The following is an 18,591-nucleotide window of genomic DNA, read 5'->3' on the forward strand; positions in this document are numbered from 1 at the left end:
AGAAGGCTCATTCTAGTGGTACCTCCTTCAGTAAATGTAACAAAAATGAATGATGTATGCCATAGCTGGGAAAACAACCAATATGAAGGGAAAAAAAGGGTAAATTATATTAAGTATTATTGAAAAGTAAGACATTATGTTAATGGACCAAAGTACGCATCCAGAACTAAGTAAAACATTTGTGGTCTAACTGCCTTCAGGTTCAATAGGGATGACCTAGTTGGATATTGGGATTCAAAAAAGTTCTTGCAGATATCTATTTGTTCTCATAGTAACCAGTTTTAACCCCTTAAAATTCTTATGCTCTTCCATAAGTAATTCTCCTGTTTGAGGGTGAAGATTTCTTTGAAATGCAGTGAATTGGGTTCCTTAGGGTGTCTAGAAAGGCACTGAAATGAAACACTGATTTTGATGTTGTTTTGCTATGTTGTGTATATGTGTGTGTGTGTGTGTGTGTGTGTGTGTGGTTAAAGTGAATAATTAATTGCAAAGGGACTCTTTTGTCTTTTTTTTTTTTTTAGTAGTGAACTTATGTTTTCTGGAAGAAATGAATCCTGCACATAGAAAGATAAACCACGAAAGAAATATGATTTCTACATTTGCACCACCATGGACTCTCTTCACAAATGACTATGGCTTTATCAAACTTAAAAAAAAAGTTGGTTGCTGTTGGTAGTAGAGGTGGTTGGGGAGGTGGTATTTACAACATTTATAAAGCAAATATTATTTACTACAAGCATATCTACCTCACAGTAGATATTTTAAATCATAAGAGCCAGAACTTTTCCTAAAACAGACTGTATGAATCCAAATTCTACCTTAAAGGAATGTGAACAGCATTTTGGGCTTAGTTTTGTGCTTTGGTCTGAGTCATGCTAAACAGTAGCTTCCTGTTTATTATTAAGGATTGGAAGTATTTCTCTGAGGCACTATGTAAGAAAGATTGGTAAGGACAGGAGGAAAAAAATCTATTGGAGAGTAATTCTAAATCTTTTCCAATACCCATGTTCCTCTCAAATCCTGCAATTCTTCTCAATCTTCCAGATTCACTTTTCCAGAAGTTTTCAGATGACTTTTGATGGGAAGGCTTAAAAAAAATAGGTTTTCATCAGAAAATTACATTTACAGTTCTACTCTGAAAGTGTTTATCTGTAAAATTACCCATGAGTTCATCTTCTAGGTTTGTTCCACCTTTCACCTCAATCAAGAAAAAGTCATCTTTTATGACATAATCCAAAATCCATACATCCCAGAGAGGTGCTTCCCAGCTATTTTGTGCTGCTAGGATGGATCGGAAATTTTATCTTTTTAACAGTTAAGAATTTGAAAGATACACAAGTTTTCCCTTCATCTTATAACTAATATTTTTTAAAAGCCACTTTAGCAGAGATTGAAGAGATGCAAAGATTTCTCATTTAAAAAAATATATTTTATACACTCTGATTTATTTAAATATCTTTTGTCAGACTCAAAGGGGAGATGGAGAAAGAGTTCTGGTTCAAACAGTTGATATCTAAATACAGTTATTCTAAAATACATTTAATTCTAAATAAAATATTTAATAAAAGTATGAATTAATGGATATAGGAAGACAGCCTTTAATAAGTCTAAATTTCTTTTGATTGTTTTAAAAGAGGCATTTAGTTGTAAAGAAAAACTGTGAATTTTACATATAAATATTGGTGCTAAGACTTTTTTAGTGAAAAATAGACTTTATTTTCTAGAGCAGTTAAGGTTCAAAGAAAACCTAGGTGGAAGGTACAGAGAGATTTTTCATATACCCTCTGTCCCCATCATATGCATAGTCTACCTCATCTTCTATTAGAGTAGTACATTGTTACAATCAATGGATCTACACTGACACATTATTATCACACAAGTCCGAAGTTTAAATTGGAGATTACTCATGATCTTGTTTGTTTCAATGGGTTTTGGAAAATGTATAATGATATGTATCCACCATTATAGAATCATCCAGAATACTTTCACTGCCCTGAAAATCCTCTCTTTTCTACTTATTTACCCCTCCCTAACCCTTAACAGCTAGCAACTGTTGAACCTTTCACTGTCTCCATAGTTTTGCTTTTCCCAGGGTGTCTTATAGTTGGAATCATATTTTATTCGGCCTTTTCATATTAGCTTCTTTCACTTAGTAATGTGCATTTACGTTTCCTCCATGTCTTTTCATGGCTTGGTAACTCATTTATTTTCATCATTGAATAATATTTTACTGTCTGGATGCACCACAGTTTATTTACACATTCACCTACTGAAAAACATCTTGGTTGCCTCAAAATTTTGCAATTATAAGTAAAGCTGTTGTAAACATCCATGTGAAGATTTGGGGTAGACATAAGTTTTCAGCTTCTTTAGATAAATACCATGGAGCACAATTGCTAGACCATATAGTAAGACTGTTTAGTTTTGTAAGAAATTTCAAAATGTCTTCCATAGTGGCCGTAACAGTTCAATTCCCATTAGCAATGAATGAGAGTTCCTGTTGCTCCACATCCTCACCAGCATTTGTTACTATTAGTGTTTTGGCTTTGACCATCCTAAAAGATTAGTAGTAGTAAATCATTGTTTTGTAAAACCATGTAACATTGACTATATTTTCATATGTGTATTTACCATCTGTATACCTTCTTTGGTGATTTGTCTGTTTTTTTAATTGAGTTGTTTGTTTTCTTATTGCTGGGTTATATTTTGCATAAAAGTCTTTTATCAAACTTTTGCAGATGTTTCCTCCCAACCTGTGGTTTTTTCCTCTCATTCCCTTGACAATGTTTTTTACAAAATGGAAGTTTTAAATTTAATGAAGTTTAGCTTATCAGTGCCTTCTTTCATGGACCATTTCTTTTATGTTGTATCTAAAGAGTCATCACACATCTGTGGTTGTTTATTCTCCTATGACATCTTGTAAGAATTTTATAGTTTTGCATTTTACATATAAGTGTAGGATGTCTGTTGAGTTAATTTTTGTAAAGGGTATAACATACATGTCTAGATAGGTCTAGATGTGATGCTTTGCAACTGGATTTCTTTCTTTCTTTCTTTCTTTCTTTCTTTCTTTCTTTCTTTCTTTCTTTCTTTCTTTCTTTCTTTCCTTTCTTTCTTTTCTTTCTTTTTCTTTCTTTCTTTCTTTTTTTTTCAGGCCAGGGGTCATATTGGAGATGCAATGCAGGCCTATGCCACAGCCGCAGCAATGCAGGATCCAAGCCCTGTCTCAGACCTATACCACAACTCATAGCAATGCCAGAACTTAATCCATTGAGTGAGACCAGGGTTCAAACCCATATTCTCGTGGATAATAGTCAGTTTTGTAACCTCCTGAGCCACAACTGGAACTCCCTGAATATGGATATCTAGTTATTTCAGCACCATTGTTGAAAAGACTATTTTTGCTTAATCGTATTGCCTTTGTTCATTTGTAAAGTTGACTTTACTTGTGTGGGTCTACTTATGGATTCTCTATGCCATGCCATTAATCTATTTGTCTATTCTTTCAATGATATGGCCCAGTCTTTTTTTTTTAATCACTCAAAGAATTTATTACATTTATAGTAAAAGGATCATCATAATCCAATTTTATAGGATTTCCATCCCACAGCCCCAGCACATCCCCCCACCCGCCAAACTGTCTCCTTTGGAAACCATAAGTTTTTCAAAGTCAGAAAGTCAGTATCTTTTCTTCAAAGAAGTTCATTGTGTCCTTTTTTCAGTTTCTGCATGTCAGTGATAGCAGTTGATGTTGGTGTCTCATTGCCTGACTGACTTCACTTAGCATGATAATTTCTAGGTCCATCCATGTTGCTGCAATGTTGTTATTACTTTCTTTTTAATGACTGAGTAATATTCCATTGTGTATATGTACCACTTCTTTATCCACTCCTCTGTCGATGGACATTTAGATTGTTTCCATGTCTTGGCTATTGTATATAGTGCTACAGTGGACACTGGAGTACAAGTGTATTTTTGAGTCATGGTTTTCTCTGGATAGATGTCCAGGAGTGGGATTGTTGGACCAAATGGTAGTTCTATTTTTAGTTTTCTAGGAATCTCCATATTGTTTTCCACAGTGGTTGCACCAATTTACAATCCCACCAACAGTGTAATAGGATTCTTTTTTCTACACACCCTCTCCAGCACTTATTGTTTGTAGACTTTTTGATGATGGCCATTCTGGCCAATGTGAGGTGGTATCTCATAGTGGTTTTGATTTGCATTTCTCTAATAATGCGTGATGTTGACTATCTCCTCATGTGTTTTTGGGCCATCCGTTATGTCTTTTTTGGAGAATTGTCTATTTGGATCGTCTACCCATTTTTTGATGGGGTTTGTTTTTTTGGTATTGAGTGGTAGGAGGCGTTTATAAATTTTGGAGATTAGTCCCTTGTCAGTCGATTCATTTGCGAAGATTTTCTGCCGTTCTGTGGGCTGTCTTTTCAATTTGTTTAGGGTTTCCTTTGCTGTGCAGAAACATTTAAGTTTGATTAGGTCCCATTTGTTTATTTTTGTTTTTACTGTCATTACTCTCAGAGGTGGATCTGAGAAGATGTTGCTGTGGTTTATGTTGGAGAACATTTGGCCTATGTTTTCCTCTAAGAGTTTTATAATATCTGGTCTTATATCTAGGTCTTTAATCCATGTTGAGTTTATGTATGTGTATGGTGTTAGGAAGTTTTCTAGTTTCATTCTTTTACATGTGGCTGTCCAGTTTTCCCAGCACCACTTATTGAAGGGGCTATCATTTCTCCATTGTGTATTCTTGCCTCCTTTGTCATAGATTAGTTGACTGTAGGTGCATGGGTTTAATTCTGGGCTTTCTATCCTATTCCACTAATCTATATTTCTTTGTGCCAGTACCATACAGTTTTGATGACTGTTGCTTTGTAGTGTAGTCTGAAGACAGGGAGCCTGATTCCTCCAGCTCCATTTTTCTTTCTCAAGATGGCTTTGGTTATCCTGGGTCTTTTGTGCTTCCAAACAAACTTTAAAATATTTTGTTAGAGTTCTGTGAAAAATGTCCTTGGTAATTTGATAGGGATTGCATTGAATTTGTAGATAGCCTTGGGTAGCATAGTCATTTTGATAATATTGACTCTTCCAATCCAAGAGCATGGTATGTCTTTCCATCTGTTTGTTGTCATCTTTGATTTCTTTCATAAGTGTCTTCTAGTTTTCAGAATACAGGTCTTTTGTCTCTTTAGGTAGGTTTATTCCTAGGTATTTTATTCTTTTTGATGTGATGATAAATGGGACCATTCCCCTAATTTCTCTTTATGATCTTTCATTGTTAGTATATAGAAATGCCGTTGATTTCTATGTATTGATTTTGTATCCTGTGACTTTGCCAAATTCATTGATTAGCTCTAACAGTTTTCTGGTAGTTTCTTTAGGATCCTTTAGGATCATCTTTAGGATCATGTCATCTGCAAATAGTGATAGTTTTACTTCTTCCTTTCCAACTTGGATTCCTTTGATTTCCTTTACTTCTCTGATGGCTGTGGTTAGGACTTCCAAAACTATGTTGAATAGTAGTGGTGAAAGCAGACATCCTTGTCTTGTTCCTGATCTCACTGGGAATTCTTTCAACTTTTCACCATTGAGAATGATGTTAGCTGTGGGTTTGTCATAGATGGCCTTTATTATGTTGAGGTAGGTTCCCTCTACACCCACTTTCTGAAAGGTTTTTACCAGAAATGGGTGTTAGATTTTTGTCAAAGTCTTTTTCTGTGTCTATTGAGAGGATCGTATGATTTTTATTCTTCACTTTGTTAATGTGGTGTATCACGCTGATTGATTTGTGGATATTGAACAACACTTGCATCCCTGGGATAAATCATGATGTACAATCCTTTTAATGTATTGTTGGATGCAGTTTGCTAGTATTTTGTTGAGGATTTTTGCATCTATGTTCATCAGTACAATAGGCCTGTAGTTTTCTTTTTTGTGGTATCTTTGTCTGGTTTTGGTGTCAGGGTGATGATGGCGTCATAGAATGAGTTTGGGAGTGTCCCTTCCCCTGCAATTTTTTGGAATAGTTGCAGAAGGATAAGTATTAGCTCTTCTCTAAATATTTGATAGAATTTGCCTGTGAAGCCATCTGGTCCTAGACTTTTGTTTGTTGGAAGTTTTTTTCTTTTGTCTTTCCTGTCTTTTTAGGGCTGCACCCATGGCCTATGGATGTTCCCAGGCTAGGGGTCAAATAGGAGCTGTAGCCACTGACCTATGCCAGAGCAACACCACATCCAAGCCACGTTTGCAACCTATACCACAGCTTATGGCAACACCAGATCCTTAACCCACTGAGCAAGGCCAGTGATCAAACCTGCAACCTCATGGTTCCTAGTCAGATTCATTTCCACTGCACCGCAATGGGAACTCCTGTTGGAAGTATTTTAATCACAGTTTCAATTTCAGTACTTGTGATTGGTCCATCCATCTTTTCTATTTCATCTTGGTTTAGTCTTGGAAGATTGTCCTTTTCTAAGAATTTGTCCATTTCTTCTAGGTTTTCCATTTTATTGGTGTAGAGTTGCATATAGTAGTCTCTTATGATCCTTTGTATTTCTTTGATGTCCATTGTTACTTCTCTGTTTTCATTTTTAATTTCATTGATTTGAGTCCTCTCTCTTTTTTTCTTGATAAAGTGGCTAAGGGTTTATCAATTTTGTGGATCTTTTCAAAGAACCAGCTTTTTGTTTCATTGATCTTTTCTATGGTTTTCTTCGTTTCTATTTCATTGATTTCTTCTCTGATCTTTATTTCTTTCCTTCTACTAAATTTAGGTCTTGTCTGTTCTCTCTGTAGCTGTTTTATATGTAAAGTTAGGTTGTTTATTTGAGCTTTTTCTTGTTTCCTGAGGTGGGCTTGTATTCCTATAAACTTTCCCCTTAGAACGGCTTTTGATGCATCCCATAGTTTTTGGAGTGTCGTATCTTTGTTGTCATTTGCTTCTAGGCATTTTTTCATTTTCTCTTTGATTTCCTCAGTGATCCATTGGTTGTTTAGTAGCATGTTGTTTAGTCTCCACGTGTTTGTGTTTTTTGCAGTTTTTTTCTTGTTGTTGATTTCCAGTCGTATAGCATTGTGGTCAGAAAAGATGCTTGATGTGATTTCAATTTTCATAAAGTTACTGAGGTTTGATTTGTAGTTCAGTATGTGATCAATCTTAGAGAATGTTTTCCAGGAGTTCCTCCAAGATTTGCAGTCAGGTTTGACCCAGATTCCTGTGGAGGCTTTGCTTTGCCCTGTGACCCAGTGCACGTGAAATTCTGTGTACGCCTTTTAAGAATGGGGTCTCTATTTCCCCCAGTCCTGTGGAGCTCCTGCACACAAGCCCCACTGGCCTTCAATGCCATATACTCTTGGGGCTCTTGCTCACAGTGCCAGATCCCCACACGTGGGAGTTTGATGTGGGGCTCAGAATTCATTCCTGTAGATGGGTCTCTGTGAAACATTTACTTTCCAGTCTGTGGGGATTCCCACCTGGGAGGTATGGGGTTGCTTATTTCATGTAAGTGCCCCTCCTACCTCTTGACATGGCCTCCTCTTTGTCTTCTGGAGTAGGATATCTTTTTGAAAGTTTCTGGTCCATTTGGTTGAAGATTGCTCAGCATTTGGTTGTAAGTTTTGTTGTTTTTAGGAGAGAAGTTGAGCTCCAGTCCTTCCATTCCACCATCCTAATCCCATCTGACATAGTCTTGATTACTGTGCCTAAATAAATGGTTTGCAGGAAGTCTTACATTGAATAGTGTTAATCTTCTGACTTCATGCTTTTCCTTTAATGTTGTGTTAGCTGTTCTGGGTTTCTCCCCCATGTCATAAAATTTTAGAATCAGTTTGTTAATATGGACCAAATAATTTGTTGGAATTGTTTTGAATCTGTAGATCAAGTTAAAAAAAGCTGACTTCTTGCCAATATGGAGTTTTCCAATCCAAACATTAAATATCACTTTATTTTTTTAGTTACTTTGATGTTTTCATCAGAGTTTTATAATTTTGTATATGGATGTTGTAGATTTATACATAAATATTTCATTTTGGGAGATGTTAATATAAGTGGTATTGTGGTTTCCATTTCATATCCCACTTCTTCATTGCTGGTGTGTAGGAAATCAAATAACTTTTGTATATTAATCATGTATCCTCCAACGTTGCTATAATCAACTTTTTTAGTTTGGGCAGTTTTTTTTTTTTTTTTTAATTTACCTGGATTATCTACTTAGATGATCATGTTGTCCACAAAGAAACTCAGTTTTCTTTTGGTCTTAACAATCTGTATAACATATTTCCTTTTCTTGACTTATTGCATTAACTAGGACTTCATTACAATGTTGAAAAGGAGTGTTAAGAAGGAACATCCTTAAATTTTTCCTGATCTTAGTAAAAAAGTGTTAAGTTTCTTACCAACACATATTTTGTTAGCTGCAGGTTTCTTGTTGATGATCTTTATCAGATTAGGAAACTCTTTTCAATAGCTGTTTGGTGAGAGTTTTTATCATGAATGCATCTTGCATTTTGTAAAATACTTTTTCTGCATCTATTGATAGGATCATGTGATTTTTCTTCTTCAGCCTATTGATGTTATGGATTGCATACATCAGTTTTCAAATGTTGACCAAGGCTTACATACCTGGGATAAATACAACTTGGTTGTGGTCTATAATTCTTTGTATAAATAATTGAATTGGATTTTCTAATATTTTTGAGAGGTATACATCAATGTTCATGAGTGATATTAGTCTGTTGTTTCTTGTGATGTCATTCTCTAGTTTTGTTTTTAGGGTAATGCTGCCCTCATAGAATGAGTTGGAAAGTAGTTCCTCTGCTTTTATCTTCTGAAAGAGATTGTAATGATTAGTATAATTTCTTCTTTGAATGTTTGTAGAATTTATTAGTAAACCCATCTTGCTTTCCGTTTTGAGAGGATATTAATTATTGATTCAATTTCTTTAATTAATATAAGCCTATTCACATTGTTACTTCTTCTTGTGTGAGTTTTGGCAGATTGTGTTTTTTTGTTTTTGCTTTTGTTTTTTGTTTTTTGTTTTTTAGGGCCACACCTGAGGCATATGGAGGTTCCCAGGCTAGGGGTCTAATCGGAGCTGTAGCTGCCAACCTATGCAAAAGCCACAGCAAGGCGGGATCCAAGCCCTGTCTGCTACCTACACCACAGCTCATGGCAACACTGGATCCTTAACCCACTGAGCAAGGCCAGGGATTGAACCCCTAACCTCATGGTTCTTAGTCGGATTCATTTCCTCTGCACCACGATGGGAACTCCGAGATTGTCTTTTTTCAAGGAATTGTCCATTTCATCTAGACTGTCTAATTTGGGGGCATGTAGTTATCCAAATATTCCTTTATTATCCTTTTAATGTGTATAGGATTCAGTACTGAAGTCTCCTTTTCTTTCTGATGTTAGTAATTTCTATCTTCTCTCTTTTCCTGGTTAGACTAGCTAAAGGCTCTTTAACTTGTCGATCTTTTCAAAGAATTGCCTTTGGTTTTGTTGATTATCTCTGCTGATTTCTTGTTTTCAGTTTCATTGATTCCTTTTCTAATTTTTTTTAAAAACTTTTATTCTGTTTATTTTGTAATTAATTTACTTTCTTTTTATAGTTTCCTAAATAAGAACCTTAGATTATTGGTTTTAGATCTTTCTTCTTTTCTAATATATACACTCAGTGCTATGAATTTCCCTCTAAACATTGTTTTCACTGCATTCTAGGTTTTATTTTCATGTTTATTTAGTTAAAAATATTTTTCCTCTCATATTTGGTGCTCTATTTAGGTGCATTTATATTAAAGATTGTTATGTCTTGTACTAGTGATCCCTTTTTCATCATTTAACATCCTTCTTTATCTCTGATAACTTTCCTTCCTCTGAAATCTGCTGTGTATGAAGTTATTTCAACTACAGCCTTCCTTTTAATTACTGTTAAAATTGGTTTGGCTATCTCTATCAATTACTTTTAATCTGCATGTGTCCCCATATTTAAAGTGAGTTTCTTTTTCTTTTTTTTTTTTTTTTGTCTTTTGTCTTTTTGTTGTTGTTGTTGTTGTTGCTATTTCTTGGGCCGCTCCTGCGGCGTATGGAGGTTCCCAGGCTAGGGGTTGAATCAGAGCTCTAGCCACCAGCCTACGCCAGAGCCACAGCAACGCAGGATCCGAGTCGTGTCTGCAACCTACACCACAGCTCACGGCAACGCCATATCGTTAACCCACTGAGCAAGGGCAGGGACCGAACCCGCAACCTCATGGTTCCTAGTCGGATTCGTTAACCACTGCGCCACGAAGGGAACTCCTAAAGTGAGTTTCTTATAAACCCTGTGGATCTAGCTTTTGATCCATTTGGAAAATCTTTGTCTCTAATTGGTATATTTAGAACACTGGCCTCTAAAGTTCCTTTAAAACTTTTACTGGTAGTTCACCTAGAGTTTGCAATCTACACTTACAGCTAATCCAAGTCCACTTTCAAATGGCACTATCTAACTTCAATAGTAATGTAAGATCCTTATAATGACACACTATTTCTAATTCCACCCTCCTGTCTTTTGTATCATTGCCATAATTCATTTGACTTTACATAGGCATATATTTATATGAATATATATATATAAAATACTATGCATGTATATCTTATATACACATATATGGACACATAATTGTTTCACTTATTATTTTGAACAAACTATTATTAGATCAATTAAGAACTTGGAAAATAAATGTATTTGTTTTATTTTCACTTATTCTTTCTTTAAATGCTCTTCCTTTCTTTATATAGATATGAGTTTCTGACCAATATCATTTTCTTTCCCTCTGAAGGACTTCTTTTTATATTTCTTGCAAGAAAAATCTCTGGCAACAAATTCCCTCAATTTTTGTTTGCCTGAGGAAATTTTTATTTTCCTTCACTTTAGAAGGATAATTTCTTGGGGTACAGTATTCTAGTTTTTTTTTTTTCCCTCTCAGCAATTTGAATGTTCACTCTACTCTCATTGCTTGTATGGTTTCTCTCCTATTTCAGGGACAGCACTTTGCTCTGTGACCTCACTTCTCTGACATGTCTAAGAAAGGTTGTTGCTTTTTCAGTTTGGTCAAATATTTACTTGTTGTCAGGATGGAGTGTTGACTTCCAAGTTACATGGTGGCCTAGAAACTGAAATTCTTAACTACCTTTTTAATATCTAGTTTTATTGTCATTTAAAATGGAACTTAAAATCTAGGACTGTTTTTGAACTATTGAATATAAGTGACAATATTTCCTTTTCATTCCCTTCTTCCACAATTTAGTAGTCCTTCATATATTTAGCACCCTGTTTCATGATGCTGGTCTTGCTTTGGATTTTTTTAAACCTCCCCTTTGAAAAGTTATTTGAGATCAATAAGGGATACTAAGGTGATGATGGCTAGTAAGAGGTTTTGATGGGAACATTGATAAAAATTCTTACTTTTTTTCTTTGGAGCTAATTCTTTTGTGTAGGAAGGGGAATTTCCTGATGAAAATTTCTCCTCACAGGATAGTAGAAATCCATTCCATTATTTTATCATTTATTAAAATATATACTATTTCCCTAGTTAATTCCATAAATCTTCCTGAATTTATACCCATTTAGAGTATCATTCAAATATTTTCAGTGGATCATTATTTAATCTAATATTCTTTAATCCAAAGAGGTTTATTTGCATTGCGAAGATATGTTGTACTGATGACACACAGAAAGTGAAAGATATATATTGGGATAGTTTCTTCCTCTGAGCAGCTTTCTGGATAAGCCATTAACCTGGTAGATTGTAAAGTTTTGTGGTCAAGAGCATATATTCAATAAGTGGATCTTTACTAACTATCTCACGACTCAGTTTCCTCAATTTTAATATCAGACAAGACTAGGACTTACAGAGCAAGAACTTGTGGTGATGATATAAAATCATATTTATAAAATGTCTAAAATAGTATAAGGCATGTAATAAGTATTTAATGGATATTTTAACCTGATATTTTGAGCCTAGAAAAATGGCACTCTTATATATTGATTTATCCATCAAATAGTTATTATATGTCAGACACTGTATTCCATGCTAGGGTTATAAATAATTGTGATATAATTTGATTGTTTTAAAAGAGAAAAGTAAAATCTACTCTGTGAGCACTATGTGGGGACTAATTAATTCTGTCTGGAAGAGTCCCAAATGACTTCACAAAGGGAAAAAGCATTGGAATTAGATCTCTAGAGATGTGCATGGGTTAGCTAGGGAAAGAATGAAGAGAAGATAAAAGGAGACTTTCCAGGCAGAAGGCACAGCATGAACAAGAGAATGAGGCATGAAAGAGTCTGGTGTGTTAAAGAAATAATGGATAGTTTTTCCTGACTGGATGGCAGAGTATGGAGAGGGACTGGTAAGCAATGTGTCTGAAAACACCAGTTAAGGACACATCCTGAAGGACTTTTAATGCCTTGCAAATAATTTAACTTTTTACTAAAACAATAGGAAACAAATTGAGAGTCCCACATGTATTGTTCTATTACTCAGTCATTCATTGACTTATTCATTCATTCAACAAGTGTTTATTGAACAGTTACTAATGCTCATCCCATTCTAGGTACTGGAAATTGAGCAGTAAACAAAAGACACAAACCTTGCTCTCATGGACATCACAACCTGTTGTGGAGTGGCAGACAACAAGCAAAAATAAATTAAAATAAAATAGATGATAATGAATGCTAATGTAAAAATGGATCAATGAAGAGAGCTAGGCAATGTTGAAGGGGATTTTAGATATGATGGCCTAAGGGGATGCTGATTAAAATTAACGTGTGAGCCAAACGTGAAGATGGAAGGTAATGACCCATGTGCGTCTAGAGAGAACAGCAAGTGGAAAGGCCCTGAGGTAGAAGGGTATCTAATATGGTCAAGGAGAAGCAGAGAGGCCAGTATTGCTGGTTTAGAGTAATAACGGGAGAAAATAAAAAGACAGAAAGATGATAGAGGAGAGAGGTAGGACACGAAGATCACAAAGGACATTGTGGGCCATTTTTAGGATTATATTTTAGTCTGAGCAGAGAACAGTGTGATCTAAATTCTGTTTTAAAAGGATCACTCTGTTACACAGAGAATAAGCAGGGGAGGTGGAATTGAAGGGTAGAATTAGAGCATTTAGGAAACTGCTACTATAATCAGGCAAGAAAGGATAATAGCTTGGAGCAGTATGGTAGTAGTAGAATAGGTAACATAAAATGTGTTCTGGAAATATTTTACAGTAAGAACCAATGAGATTTCCTGATGGAATGAACTGAGTGTGAGGTTCAAGAGAAAGTATTTATGGTGGTTCAAAAGTTTTCAGCTGCTATGCCCTTACTTCTTCTGCCCCTGCTTCCACCTTCCTATAGATCCCTAGAGTTCATCAGTCTGTTTTCCTCCTTTAAGTTTCTACTTCTGCCTTTTCTAGTTCTGTTCATCCAAGACTGTCACTGGGAAGGACATAAGCTTCTGGGCTCTTCATAGACTTAAAGACAACTTAGAAGGTGTGGTGTATATACACAATGGAATACTACTCAGCCATTAAAAAGAACAAAATAATGCCATTTGCAGCAACATGGATGGAACTAGAGACTCTCATACTGAGTGAAGTAAGTCAGAAAGAGAAAGACCAATACCATATGATATCCCTTATATCTGGAATCTAATATATGGCACAAATGAACCTTTCCACAGAAGAGAAACTCATGGACTAGGATAATAGACTTGTGGTTGCCAAGGGGAGGGGGAGGGATGGACTGGGAGTTTGGGGTTATGGATGCAAACTATTGCATTTAGAGGGAATAAGCAATGAGATCCTGTTGTATATCACAGGGAATGATAACTATTCACTTGTGACACTTGTGATGGAACATGATGGAGGATAATGTAAGAAAAAGAATATATATATATATTTACTTATTTATATGTATGACTGGGTCACTTTGCTTACAGTAGAAATTGATAGAACACTATAAGTCAACTATAATGGAAAAAATAAAAATCTTAAACAAAGACAATTTTGGATATTTAACCACAAATCAATATGTGAAAACAGGCTATGTATAATACAAAAAAGATAGAAGACATGAAATTTACAAATTACTTACAGCAATAATACTTAGTAAACTGTACTTTATTTCCTCTGTGAAGTTAAATGAAGGCTTGTTAGAAATTCTGTCCTGTTTTTACCTTGAAGTGAGGTTCTGTGTTCCTTCTCCTTGGTGAAAGTATCTAAAGAAGATTGTTTTTCTCTCCTAATGAGAATACAGTCATGGCAGAACTGTAGATATTCCTTTGTTTACCAAGGAATATGTTTATCTCTTGACTTTGACTAGGTAACACCTAAAGGCAAATCCAAAGCTTTATACAAAACAATTTATATAATTTGGGAAAGTGTGAGTTCACAATAACATATACAAGATTTTTAGAACTCTCCTAAGAGGCTTGAAAGATATCTGTATAAATGAGGATACAAAGTTATGTTTCATTAACCACAGGGGGAACCCAACTCTAGTGGTACCTTTCAAAAACTCCCCATTTCACCTGAGAATAATCTTGATCGTATAACTTCTTCAGAGGATTCAAGAGCTCTGGGGCAGGAGTGCTCTGATTGGATCTGGTCTATGATTTAGAAAGACAGTTATCACACGGTGTAAGGATATTTTGGACTGGAGGCCATAAATCCAGGTGACTCTTTAAAATTGCTTTACTGCCATTCTCTCATTCTTAAAAATAATCCTTTGACATGCAATTTTTCTAGAACTTTATCTTTCTGTGTGAGAAAATTATTTTCACAATTATTTTTTCTTCAAATGTAAAACTAACATGCTCTTTGATTTAGGTATGATTTCTAGCTCTTAAACTTTTTTTATTTTATTTTATTTTTTCTTTTTAGACCCACACTCACGGCATATGGAAGATCCTGGACCAGGGGTCAAATCAGAGCTGAAGCTGCTAGCCTATGCCACAGCCACAGGCAATGCAGGATCTGAGTGGTGTCTGCAACTAATACCACAGTTCCTGGCAACACAGGATCCTCAACCCACTGAGTGAGGCTGGGGATCAAAACTGCATCCTCATGGATACTAGTTGAGTTTGTAACTGCTGTAGCTCTTAAACTTTTTAATTTTTAATGAACTAAACAGCTGTATACATAGTAAATATCCATAAAACAAAATACTGCATGAGAAATTACATTTCACTTTCAGTGGAATCTCTGTATTTTGTCTTCTTTTCTTTTCACAGCAAATAGTTACATATTCTACAACACAGGAAATCATATAGGGCAAATTAGTATCCCTAGAGTACCATACAAGTTCATGCCACCTATGATGCAGTGACTCTCTGGGTGGCTGCAGACTTTTGTCGTTTCCATCAAGAAATGCTGCTATGGCTTCTTCATCTGTATGCACCACTGAAAAATATTTTTACCATTGATTTTCCTTTGGCATTGATCTACCACCTGACGCCATCAATAATGAGGTTTGTCGGCTGATTTCTTAGGCTGTCTAGATTTTTTTCCCCCAGCAGAAGAGGAGAGCTCTTCTATAAGGCAGAAAGAAAGGTTGATAACTTGTCCTTGGGAATTTGCAACCAACCTGTCTCCCCTATTCAGTCATTCCTCTCAGCCCTTTTTCCTCTCTTGCTATTCACCTATCCCTTTATTACTTGATATGAAGACTTCTACCAGGTTGGCCTCCTGAGTGTTGCTTTTTTTCAGTTTAGTATGCATTCGAATGCAAATTAAATGGGACAATTATCTGGGTAGAGTGTTTTCTTGATGCTGGAGGAAAGCTTTTTCTTTTGCTTTCCTTAAAAATCTGAAGGCATCTAAAAAGCTGATTCAACTCAAGTACTTAGTGAGAAACCAATTCTGTAAACTATGCCACTTTCATTTATTGAAGTTAGCCCATGTTTGGGCCTAAAGGGAGAATTTTCTGAAACACATGTCTATTTCACTATGGCAGAATGCTTCCCTTTACAAAGCAATAATATGGGGGAAAAAAGCAGAAAGTAGATAGTCAGCATTCCCACATCCCTTGTAAAATAAAATGAAAATGCAGATATCCTTCTGTCAAGGTCCTGATCCTGGATAAAATTATATACCAAAATTTGATGAAGCACGTTCTGGGAGATATATATTCGTTATTATGCATGAACTTAACTAAATATTGATCACTCTGAGTGGAACAGATGGAAACAGATCTTTTTTTTCTGGATTCCAGATATCGAATTGTGAGAGGTCAGGGGAAAAAAATCTCATTGACAGGTCAAAACAAAATAATTCAAGAAATAAGATAAGAAATGATATGATTTTATGCACAATATATCTAGTTGAAAAGAAAGTATCTCTTATTTTGCCTCTATACATTTTTAAAGATTTCTAACCGTAATAGAGAACTTTCATTGACCATTAAAACTTCCTAGTATTTTACCCTTTTATTTGAAATGCATATAACTATTTCAATTAGAGTATTTATATCAAAAGATTTTTTCACATATTCACAATATGTTTTAATTAGTTATAAATTTAACAGTTTAACATTTGTTTGAACGTGTGTAATCTATAAAAAATCAGGTGTATTCATATGATTTTATGCACAATACATCTAGTTGAAAATGTAGTTTGCATTACATTTACATATGAAAATTACCCCCTGAAATTGCACAGCACACAGACCACTACTGTATCCTGTGGCTCTGATTTACTCAGAAGCATAAATGAGCAGTTTTTTGGTATTTAAATACTTGATTTCATTAAATACTCCTAGTTTGCTCTTTAGACCAGCTTTTACCTTCCTACCAACACAATATTTTCCTATTCTCTAGGAAATGTTATCTTTTGGTGTTTGCGATTCATGCAAGCCATTGCTGTGTAATTGTTTCTTATCTGAAGTTTCTAGTTTTCTCTGATGCTAGAACCTAACCACTTTTTATCTTCCCCAGTTTTCATAGTAGGTTTCAGAATCCATCACTATCCCTGCTCCTTCTGAGGTGTCTCTTGAGTTGGGGTTAAAGAAAGAAAAATGAGCTACTGACCTAATTCCAGAAGACAGTGCTTTGGAAATATTCATCCAAAGTGGGCATGTGTACACAAATATTAAATTTGAATCTGCTTGATTGCTCTTACTTTTTATTCAAGCTATGTTTTTGCTTCCACCTCAATTCTATTTCAATAGGAGTCACCTGTTCTGAGTGTCCTATGTATCTTCCCACTTCTCGTGGGTCTCCTTAGATGTGTCATTTTCTTCTGTCTAGATTTTGTGTTTCAGGTCTAGCTGCTAGGGTGCAATAAATAGCAGCAGTCCCTTCAGTGAGGATAGATATAGGAGCCAGATGTTTTGTCAGGTGGCCATCCCCTATTAAGGAAAGAGGAAAGAGCTTCTTTTCTCCCTATATCTGGACGGGCCAAAACTCTCCCAGCCTTTGCTGCAACAAATATTTAGTGATCTTTGTCAGCATCTTTCATCTTTCCAGCTGCGCAGAGACCAGGTTGATCAGGTGGTACTTGCAGGGATGCTCATGAAGGATACTCTGCCCATTTTCTCATAGGTTTGCAGATTGTCAAAGGCCAAACAACAGTTAAAGTAGAGGCAGTTTAAGAAGTAAGGTACAATATGGTCAAATGCTGAAAAGTTTTTTTTTTTTTAAAGCAATCTTTTCAGAACTGAGGGAAAAAATTGTATTTTGACATTTTGAGGATGATTCATGATTTTCCCTTATAGTAATGTTGTGAGATTTCAGGAAAAAAAGCAAGAAACAAGGATAAGGATATAGTAACTGCTAAGAAGAATTGTTCTTCCTAGGGAATCTCTGATAAAAATGGTATGCAGTTATAAAAAATGAACATGGATAGATGTAGACACAGGGTCGGGGTCAAGGGATGTTTTTAATTTCACTGATGGGGGTTCTTGAATATGTTTATACAGATGAACTCAGAGAGAGAGTACATATAGGAGACAGAGGGAGTGCCAAGGACACATAGTTCTGGGGCCAGTGGGGAGGAAATCATAATAACCAAGGTAAAAGAATCCATCTTAAACAGACTAAAGGACACTTCTAAGACAGCTGGAAATGAGGTCAGAGTGAGTAAAATTTCAAAGAAATTTGTATATATGGGGGCAAGACATTAAGGAGATTATGTGTAGTCTTTTTCAGTAAAGTATGAGGCAGGATCATTGGCAAAGAGAAATGAAGGTTTGCAATGGGAGAAACAATGATGTGCTGGCATTGGCTGGCATAGGCTAGAGCAAGAGCTGATTGCTAAGTTTGGGGGAATTTCATGAGCCAGTTGTTAAACATGGTCATTATTACAACATTATTATTTATTACATAAATTTACAGTTAAATTATAATAAACCAAAGGTAAAATACTCAATATTCATTACATCCATACTATCTTCTGTGCTCTTGATGTTATTTTTTTTATCTGTTGTGTCTGAGAACAGGTACAATGTTTTACCGGTGGGAATACCATAAACAATGTGCTCCTTACTACACATATCTTCCCATTCTGCTTTTAGAGGTGTCGTTGATACCTTTAAAATGGGCGATGGTGGAAAT

The 18,591-nt window shown here is 35.4% G+C and overlaps 1 long non-coding RNA gene across 3 annotated transcripts in view; it reads left to right on the plus strand.

The window, feature by feature from the left end:
- Window positions 1–18,591, plus strand: part of LOC102160801 — a 973,686-nt gene that overhangs the window by 603,303 nt on the left and 351,792 nt on the right. The window lies entirely within an intron of this gene.

The sequence above is a fragment of the Sus scrofa genome, chromosome 1 (assembly GCF_000003025.6).
Source record: "Sus scrofa isolate TJ Tabasco breed Duroc chromosome 1, Sscrofa11.1, whole genome shotgun sequence".
Lineage (NCBI taxonomy): Eukaryota > Metazoa > Chordata > Mammalia > Artiodactyla > Suidae > Sus > Sus scrofa.